General features: G+C 47.2%; 1 long non-coding RNA gene across 1 annotated transcript; it reads right to left on the bottom strand.

The window, feature by feature from the left end:
- Positions 1–6,397: 6,397 nt before the first annotated feature.
- Positions 6,398–9,523, bottom strand: LOC116862636. Its single transcript, XR_004381666.1, has 2 exons — positions 9,493–9,523; positions 6,398–6,701 (listed from the first exon to the last, which is right to left on the bottom strand). It is a non-coding gene; the product is annotated as an uncharacterized LOC116862636 (long non-coding RNA).
- Positions 9,524–10,519: the final 996 nt, after the last annotated feature.

Raw genomic sequence — 10,519 nt, 5'->3', positions numbered from 1 at the left:
CATGTGCTTAGCCGCAAGCGACGTCTCCGCTGCTGAATGAGCGCTCAGTCTTCGGAGTCCAAGGTAAGGAAATAACGCGGATCCGAATCCATACGGAAGCAGAAACTTCTCATCCGATTCACCTTGTTTTACCACCTTTGTTTTTATTGGGGCATTTGTCTCAAGCAGCAACGAACACCCCCCACCCAGTGCCCGGGGGGGTGGAGGGGAAGCAGGTGTAGGGGACTGGGGTGATTCCTGCACGTCCAGCATTCCCTTCCTCCTTCAGAGCAATGACGGGGAGCAGAGGGGGGCATCCCAGGGGTAGGAGCCTGCACCGGGATAGCCATCTGACAGTCAGAATGGAGGGGCGAACTGGAGAGGGAGGTCTGCAGGGGGCTGCGGTGGTGGCCCAAGCGGGAGGCAGCGCTGAGCCTAGCCCAGACGCAGGTGGTGGCAGGAGGCGGGGCAGAGGCGGAGCCTCCCGAAGTCAGTACTTGCTTGGCTATGAGAGCAGAGGAGAAAGGCAACTGGAGAAGCCTTGGATGTCTTGAGCCGGGACTGCAAAACTGGCACCACCTGCTGGAAAGCCAAGTGCAGAGGAGCTGGTCTGGGGGGAAGGGAGTCCTGCCTTTTAGGGAGCGGGGCTCCCACGGGAGGACATCCCCGAGTTGTAGCTTTGTCCACACGTGCTGTCCTAGCGACCAGGCCGGTTGTTTCTCTCACTCTTGGGTCCGTGATGGCTCAGGTTTCAGTTCTGAAGGTCAGGTGCCTGGCCACTCTGGGGGTGCCTGGATGCCGTGGCGGATGGGTTCTTCAGAGGCAGATGTGGCAACAGGGTTTGGGACCAACACCCAGGAATGGCAGGAAAAGCGGGAGCGGGCCCAGAAGGAAGTCTCATGGAGAGGCAGGCTCCACCAATCTTGGCCAGTCCTACCGGGAGCTGGGGAGCAAATCTTACCTGTTGGAGTGGACAAAATTCCAGGGTCTGCCTTTCCTGGCTCTGCTGGGCCCACCGTGTGAGCTGTCCTGGGAAAGGACATGGTCTTGGAAGAGGTGGCTTTTTGGCTGGTGCCAACCCGAAAGGAGCTGATGGCTAGAGGCCATCTCCCGACCCCACTACCACAGCTGGGCAGTGGGTCCTCCTGTGACAGGGGATCCAGGTGGCGCATTTCTCTCTCTACCACAGACCTAAAGCTTGCAACTCTGCGTTATGGCCTCTCTTCACATTGTCATGCATTGCAGAGGGCGGCAGCTTGGGGAATCCTCTGGGAGGGACACATGGAACGCTAGCCCATGCCCCCCATTTTGCAGGCCACAGAACTGAGGTGCTGAGAGAGGAATTGCCTTTCCTCAGCTCTGATAGTCAGTGAGTGAACTCAGGACGAGCACTTGGTCTGGTCCTCCGGTCCCTTGGCTTGTGCTTGTCCCAAGAAAGGAGACTGCTCTGTGCCCAGAGGCTCATTGCAGGAAGACCATTACTCCCAGTCTGTGGGTGGTCTGCATGTTGTGACCGCAGTTTGCCCATCCGTGTCAGCAGGTTGGCTGGGAGCACAAGGGGCTCACTCCCCAAAGTCCTGAGTGAGGATGACACCAGGCCTGGGGGAAGGACTAAGTTCAGATTTCCAGAGAGGCAGGGCCCAGAGGGCCCAAGAAGACCGCCCTTCAGGGTGTCAAAGCAGTGCCCATAGAGTAGTGTGGGGGATGAGCTTTAGGACTTCCCCCTTAAGGTATCAGAGGACTTCTGATTCTCCCCTATGGGGAGCCTCAGTACCAGGAATGGACTGGATATGCACATGTCCCTGAAGCTTCTGCTTCTTTCTTGTACCTCGTGGGTGCAGGGAGCGCCGGGGGATTTAGGTTAGGGAGTCACAACTTGATTTGAAGACACCTTAGCCCAAGTATATGGGACCTTATGGTATATGGGAAAGTGTACCCCCATTAGATCCTCTTTTCTCTTAATCTTCCTCCCCCTCGTATGCTCTCGTATTTTTTTTAACTTTGCTCTATTTTACGTAATGTCTGTAAACTCCCTCAGATGCTTCCTAGAATGATCTTATAGGTAAACAACTGGGATGTATAAGCCGGGATGGCTCCCCCGGAGGGTCTGAACCTGGCCCTCCCCACCCCGCAGTGCACATCGCTGTCCCATCTCTGAACCACTCTGGGTGAGGTTTTAATGCTGATGGTGTCCCCACCTATTGAGGGACCACCCCGACTCCAGTCTCCCACAGGTCCGCAGGGGGGCGTCTCTCGTTCCCCAGGCCACGCCCCAGAGTGGGGTGGCTGCCACACTCAGTGAGATCCGGACATGATGCAAGTTCATGGCTGGAGGCAGTCTGGGTTTCGCAAGAGCACATCACAGTTCTTCGAGGCATTTAAAGATCTCCGGGTCAGTCGGTCCAGTTATAATTGCCTTCGCTTTGGTGTTCCCACAAGCTGGGGCAGTTTTGTCTTCCGAATGGCCCTAAGAGGCATTCTTTCCAAGCTGACGCATCAAAGCATCTGCTCTAGGTATGAAGAGTTTCAAATGGCACGTCCTGTGGGTGAAGACGTCAGCGCCAGAGGGATGGAAAACGAGGCTTGTCCACCTTTCTGAACAGCTGCCTCGATCGAGGCCAGGAATTACGGGGCCCCATGTTGATTCTAGGGTTCCTGAGTTCCTATGCTTGGCCCTGATGATTCCGTACAAAAGGCATTGCTCATTCTCGGGGATCAAGAGGGCAAATGGGCACGGGCACAGTCACCCTGCCCGTCTGCAAGCTGCTTATCAGCCGTTGGCCTTGGCTTATTTCAGATCACTGGGAAGGGGAAGGAAGGTAGGAATGAAATCTCTTGGCAATGACACATACATCACATGAATTAACCTCCCTTAGCCTCTAGTTCCTTGCCCATCAAGGAGAGGGCAGGCGTAATATCCCCCACCTTGCAGAGCTGGTGTAGCAAGGAAGAGCTAGATGGCAGAAAACACCTGTACAGCACTTGACAGAGTCAAGACACAGCTCCTCAAATGGCTACTATTTCGACTGTGTAGCAGGCCCACAGTCATCTGAACGTGGAGCCTGTTCACTCAGCGTGGTCGGTGGGCCAGCACCGACAGGCAGCACCCCTTCCCCCTCAAGCTTGTTAGAAATGCGATTTCTAATGAGACCCCCCCCCAGGTGACCATATATGCATTACAGTTGGAGAATCATGGAATTCAGGGACATCAATGCTACCTTTGAATCTGATGGCTTTGATGGCATTTCTCTTGGCAACCGCCAGAGTCAGTAATGAGTCCGTCAATCAAATCGAGGCAATAATTACCTACCATGGTCTGCACCCCCACCCCCACTCCCCTGCCCCCCCACCCTGGGCCAGTCTGGCTCTGGGGCTCTGGCCAGGCCGCTGCTCTGCTCACCCCGTTCACCTGCCTCCTGCGGTCACCTGTGCGGTGGCCAAGGCTCGGGGGAGATGAGGGCTCCTTGTTTACCGGGCAAGCTCAGATAAGGTTTCTCACAGCCCCACCTGAGCGTCAGTGCCAAGGTAAACTTGCTCTCCAGAACTGCTCCCTGACTGGAAAATGTGTCAGTCTATTTACTTCTCACTCCCACTGGAAAAAAGGTTGGGTGGGGGGCAGGGAGTGGTTGGCCATGATATCATTCTTTCCACAGAACTTCTCAAAGGCATCGCCTTTCACGGTGACTTCCAGGCCGCACTTGCCTTTCGCTGCGCCTCGAGGAACAGAGCTGGCCAGGAGCACAAGCTTCTCTTCCTTCTCCCCTGCCCTCTGCCCTCTCTCCTCCCCCACCTCTCTCTGGGGTCTTGCAAGCAGCCCTGGAAAGGAACCTGGAAGCCAACAGGTGGGGGAGAGAGTTTTCCTAGCATTTCTTGCAGAGGTGACCGGCCTCTGGGGACGGGGGTGGGGGGGGCTGCTAGGGATGGAGGGCAGGTGCTGGCTCGAAGGGGCCAGGAAAGGGACTTCCTGGGGGCAAGACTGGTGTTTTCTGACACATCAGAGAACTGGGAACAAAGAGCAAAACCAGTTTTCTCAAAGCCCTACAAAGAGTCAGCAACAGTTGGGGGCCGCTGTGTTCATCACAGTTCTTGTTTCTGCTTCTCTGGAGAAGAGCTAAGACTTTCTGACTGGGTTTCGGGTGCCCCCCCCCCCCAGCTGAGAGACACTGCAGGCTAGCGTACAGCAGGGAGGGAAGCTGGACTCGGTCAGGGAGGGCGAGCCCATCACTCACTCCTCTTAGCAAGATCTCCTGCAGGTCAATGTTGCTTCCATCTTGGGTCTGGGGTACTTACAAGAAAATAAGAATTAGGGGCGCCTGGGTAGCTCAGTGGGTTAAAGCCTCTGCCTTCGGCTCAGGTCATGATCCCAGGGTCCTGGGATGGAGCCCCGCATCGGGTTCTCTGCTTAGCAGGGAGCCTGCTTCCTCCTCTCTCTCTGCCTGCCTCTCTGCCTACTTGTGATCTCTGTCAAATAAATAAATAAAATCTTAAAAAAAAAAAAAGAAAAGAAAAATTAATAAAACAAGAGCAGGGCCTTGCACAGACCAGTACGGATAACGTGTTATGGACTGAGGAATAGGATTAACCCAGTCCAAATGAAGAACTTTTAAAATTTTATTTGTAATTTTTCAATACGCAGATAAGATCAGAGACTAATAATACAGGGAACCCCTGTGGACAAACTTCCCAGCTGTATCCGTCAGGAAAGACTCGGCTGTGCTGTGCTAACGAACATCCCCAAATCTCCATGACTGAGAGCAACAAAGTTCATGTGTTACCCATCCACCTGTCCCCCACGGGCTGCCTGGAGACATCGTGTCTGCTCAGGGACTGGGGAAGAGAGAAGGTTTGACTCGGCACAGCCATGTTGGCCAAAGCTTTGGTCAGAACCAGAAGTCACTTCCACTCCAGTCCACTGACTAGAGTAAGTCTCTAGGCCACCCCTAACTTCAGAGTGGACGGGAAATGCAATCCTACCATGGGCCTGGGAGGCAGAGAGCCAGCTACATTCGGTGGGCTGTGCTAATGATGGCCGCATCAGCTACAGCAAATATTAGCATATTGTCTTATTTGCTTCAGGTCTTTCTACTTCAGAGAAAGTAAATATTAGAGATACAATGGATTTCCCCTCTGTACTCCTCTCCAGCCCATCTCCTCCCTCACTTCCCAGAGCTAAGCACTGTTTTGAATTCAGTGTTAGTCCTCTTCATGCATGTTTTTATATTTTTTATGATTTTTATTGCATTTTTATGTATCCATAGCATTATAAAGTATTACTTATTACTCCCTGCCAGCTTTTAAGCTACATACGTGTCTATATACAGTATCAGAATCTTAATGCTGTGTTCCTTTCTCCCTTAGCATTATAATTGTGAGATTTTTATCTATGTCAACACATGCTGTACTGTACTCCTTTGTAGAACTATAATACGATTCAGCTATCCATTTTCTTGTTGACGGACATTTAGGTGGTTTCCAAGCTACAGCAAACATCTTAGTATACGTCTCCTTGTGCCCACGTACAAGACTAGATGCCTAGAAGCAGAACTTCTGGACATGACCACCTACGACTTTACTAGCTATTGCCAAATTGCTCTCCAAAGTACTTGTACCAACTTACAATCCCACTAGGAGGGAGTGCGTTTCCATGATTTAACAGCTCTGCCAACACTTGGCATTGGCTGACTTAAATTTTTGCTGATCTAATAGGTGTGAATGATATTTTACTGTTGCTTTGTTTGTATTTCTTTGCTTAATAGTGGAAGCAAGCATCTTTTTGTATTTCTATTGACCTTCTGGGGTTCCTTTTCTACAAATTATCTACAAATTGATAGTTGATATTCTTTCCCATTTCTTCCCAAGTGCTGTTTATCTTTTTCTAATTAATTTGAGGGATTTCTGTACGTGTTACACTCATTGCATGTATCTTCTCTCAGGCTATTGCTTGTTTTTCACTTTGTCATTATAGCCTTTGGTTATGGAGAAGTTAATTTTTATGAAGTCAAAATTATCGATTTTTTTATGTTCTCTTTTTTGTTGGTTTGCTTTCTTAAAGAGAAATTATTCTTTATGTTAAGATCACAAAGAGTTTTTCTGGGGGCTCCTGGGTGGCTCAGTCATTGGGTGTCTGCCTTCGGCTTGGGTCATGATCCCAGGGTCTTGGGATCAAGCCCCGCATCAGGCTCTCTGCTCCCAGGGAAGCCTGCTTCTCCCTCTCCCACTCCCCCTGTTTGTGTTCCCTCTCTTGCTGTCTTTCTCTCTCTGTCAAATAAATAAATAAAATCTTTAAAGAAAAGAAAAAAAATGAATATTTCTGTATTTTCACTCTGTGCTTTGAAGTCTTGCTTTTTATTTTTAGTTCTTTAATCTACGAAGAGTTGATCTAAGGGAGAAGTCTAATTCTGTATTTTCCATATGGATAGTCATTTCTAGGATTCATTTATTAAATAAATTACCCTCTCCCCACACATTGTAATATCATCTCTGCTTGGTATTGTTTCCAAACCTGGGTGGGCCCGTGGCTAGGCTTTCCATTCTGTTCCAAGATTTATCCTTTTGCCCAAACTCTGTTGTCTTCATTACGAAGTATTTTGATAATAAATCTTGATATCTGGTAGGGCAAGTTCTTCCACGTTCTACTTTTTCAAAATTGTTTCTCAGTTATTCTTGGCCCTTTGCTCTTCCAAATCCATTTTGAGAAATCAATTTCTTCCAAATCAGATTGTCTAGTTCCAAACAAAACAAAACAAAACACCCTGTTAGGCTTCAAATAAAATTCTGTTGATGAATTTGACAACTTTATGATTTGGAGTGTTCCTCTTCATATTCTTTTATATGGCATGTGCTTATGATTTCGCAGCCCTCAGTAGACCCTCATTTCCTCCTCTGCTCCCCTCTCCAACCCTTCTGACCTTGACCTTCAAACACTGCTTACTTCCTGTTTCTTATTGTGGCTTCAGTATCTTTACTTCCAATACTCGCCTCTTTCAAAGGTCTCCTAATTCTTCTTTTCAGTATGCAACAGGTAAAACCCAGACACACAGTACAATGATAAGGGGGAAGAGGAGGGGTTCTCATAGTCTCCTGGGAGGAGATGTGAGAGTATAATTACCTATGAAGGGGTGCACGGTAATCTTTTCTGAACTTCAGGAGGTAGCATGGGTAGTCGTTAAGAGGCCAGACTGCTAAGTTTGAATCCTAGCTCTATCATTTACTGATTCTGATCTTGGGCATATTACTTAGTATCTCTGTGCCTCAGTTGTCCCTTCTGTCATGTAGGAGTAAAAGTATTAATTATGTCATTATATCATTATGGGAAATAAACAAGTTAATGTATTTAAAGAACTTGGGACAATACCTTGTATACTGTGTGTCATCTATTACTGTCATTACTAAGATAGGATTTCCCAAACACATTGGAAAAATATGACTAGATGGAATGTTCAAACTAGATGATGTTGGAGTAATTCATTAATCTTAACACGGAAGGAAGAAGTTTTGCTGGTTTTCATTGTATCTTCTCAGTAAGCTGAGAAACCTTAACTGAAGGTTTAATCATTAGTGATCCTCAGTGGTGCTAGTTCAGTGTTAACTATGTCATAAAGTTCATGGAATAAATGAGTTGAGGGTTGGATGGTGTCCAAGATAATCCAATCCAATTTCCCACCTCATACCTGAAGCTGCTTCAAATAAAGCTATACAAAAGGAAGACTTTTATGAAAGATCAGAAAAGTGGGAATATTGAAAGGACATCAAACCAACTTAAAAAGTAAAAAAGAGGAGATGGTAGAAAATCACATGAATCGATAAAGTTTCAAAGGTTGATCAGAGTGGCCATTAAGAGAAGCCCAAAGTGAAATGGTGTTGTTTAAGAGCTGATAGCCTAGGTAGAGGAGAGCCTGTCTTATCCAGAAAAATGTCTGTGCCTTGGAAACCAAGGGGGCCTTTTTCTATATTACTGCCTATGTGGGCTATTTGAGGGGTTTGGAAGATGTCCTTCCCCCACCCTGACACCAGGCTCCAGGCGACCTGACATTTCCCACCACTGGTACACATTTTGGGTTAAGACTTTGGGTACTCTATTGAAATATGTATTTCTTCTAATATGTAGATAGAGAGAGCACTCATGAGAAGTAAACTCATAACAGCTAGGAGACCCTTAGACTGAATTCCTTAGCATAGGCCTAGCTGAGAACAGGGTCCTAAGGTACAAATGCAGCGAAGGAAGTTCTGCTGGGCAGAGAGGAAGGGAAAGGCTCAGAGTGTGGGACCCTCTTACAAGCAGGGGAGACCAGAATGGGAACTCAATGAAACCAAAGAAGGGGAGGGTGAAGGGGGAGGAGTGGGGAAATACAGTACAAAGTTGTGGTTGAGCATGTGGGAGGGGAGAGCAAAGAGTGGGCGGAATCACCAGCCTAGAGCTGCTGCTCCATCTGGATGGAAGCTGGCTCTGGCTCCTGGAAGTCTCTTCCCAATGATCTGGAGAGACACAGACCTGTGGGGAGTCATGGCCACCTCTAAGGAAGCAGGATTTAAATCTAGGACTCCACATCACCATGGGGTAATCTCCCTTCAGAACTCAGACCCAAGGGCTAGAGGTTCTTAGGTACACTGTGATGTGTCCCTGATGAGAGTGGCACCTTGTTACACTTGACCCTTCACACTTACAGAGCACTTGAACTTCTCTTTTGCTGCTCTATACACCCTTACAAGCTGGACAAGGCAATGTCATCATCCCCACGTTATAAAAGAGAAAACCGAGGTTCAAAGAGCAGGACAACTTGCCATACGTCTCATAGCTGGACAGGAAAAAGTCAGGCCAGCTTCACCTTGGGATCCCTACCACTGCCAGAACAGAGCTTGAAGTCAGAACCAGTTTGGATACAGCAGTCACTATCTCAGAGCATGGCTGGGCCAGGCTGGCTGTCCCAGGTGCTTATTCCCACAGGGTTGGATCTGCTAAAGGGGCTGCCCCCCCCCAAGAGGTCGTGCCTCCTGGTGTGGTAGGCACACAGTATTGTCATGAAGCTTGGTTGCTACCCTGACCTGATAGCACATCATGCTCTGAATGTATGGTCTCTCCACTCCTCCATTCTCTTCATTCATTCATTCATTCATTTGCCACACAGTGGGCACTGATGAACTAGAAATACAAAAATCGGACTCTGTCATTGCCTTTCCCAGTATGGGGGAGCAAGGGCAACAGAATGTTGACTCTTTTCAGAGAGGGAGGATACTGCAGTGATTAGGATCACAGACTTTGGAGCTAGAATGGGAAAATAAATTATGGCGAGCAGATATACTTGAAGACATAATTACAGAGACTTTCTTAGAAATAAAGAAAATATAAAACTTCAGACTGAAATGATATAGTGTTAAACAAGATAAATGAAAAACGAGCTCATGCCTGGACATGTTGTAGTGAAATTTAAGAACACTAATGACAGAGAGAAAATTCTCAAAACATCTATAAAGAAAAAAAGTAGATCAGCTAAAAAGGAAAAAGAATTGGATTACCTGGATGGTTCAGGTGGTTGAGCATCTGACTCTCGCCTTTGGCTCAGGTTGCAATCTCAAGGTGGTGGGATCGAGCCCCAAGTGAGGCTCTCCGCTCAGTGTGGAGTCTGCTTGGGACTCTCTCTCCCTCTCCCTCTGCTCCCCCACCCCACCAAAGTAAACAAATAAATCTGTAAAAAAAATATAATATAATAATAATAAATAAAAAGGAAAAAGAATCAGCATGACATGAAACCCCAATAACAGAACTGGACACAAGACAATGAAGTAATATTTTAAAGTGTTGATGGAAAAAGATTTCAAATCTAGAATTTTATATCCAGCTAAAATACCACTTAAATGTAAGTAAAATAAAAATAGTATTAGTTATATAAGCCCTTTTTATTAGTTATATAAACCCCCTTTTCAAAAATTCTTGGAGCTAATTTTTTAGTGCAGGAAGGGAGCTAGAAAAAAGCTCCAGAATAAACCCAAAGAAGAAGAAGGAGAGAAGAAGTAGAGGAGGAGGAGAGGAAGAAGAACAAGAAAAAGAAGATGGAGGAGGAGGAGGAGAATAGGAAGGAAGAGAGAAAGGAGAAAGAGAGAGGGGGAGGGAGGGTAGGAAGAAAACATATAGGTAAGGTCAAAAATCAGAGAAATGGACTGCAGCAACAAGAAGACATTAAACCAGCTAGTGTTTTGAAAAGATTATAAAATATACAAATACATGAAAAAATTAATGAGGGAAAGAAAGAGAAAATGTAAACATAGGTGGGGCGACTGGGTGGCTCAGTGGGTTAAAGCCTCTGCCTTTGGCTCAGGTCATTATCCCAGGGTCCTGGGATCAAGCCCCACATCTGGCTCTCTGCTTAGCAGGGAGCCTGCTTCCTCCTCTCTCACTCTCTGCCTGCCTCTCTGCCTACTTGTGATCTCTGTCTGTCAAATAAATAAATAAAATCTTAAAAAAAAAAAAAGAAAGAATTGCTTTAAAAAAAAAAAAAAGAAAATGTAAACACGGAATAAACACTGAAAAAACCACAAACACAAC

The sequence above is a fragment of the Lontra canadensis genome, unplaced genomic scaffold (assembly GCF_010015895.1).
Source record: "Lontra canadensis isolate GAN:19392208 unplaced genomic scaffold, GSC_riverotter_1.0 scaffold283, whole genome shotgun sequence".
Taxonomy (NCBI): Eukaryota; Metazoa; Chordata; class Mammalia; order Carnivora; family Mustelidae; genus Lontra; species Lontra canadensis.
The sequence above is the reverse complement of the archived record's forward strand: the minus strand, read 5'-3'. Positions and strand labels throughout refer to the sequence as shown.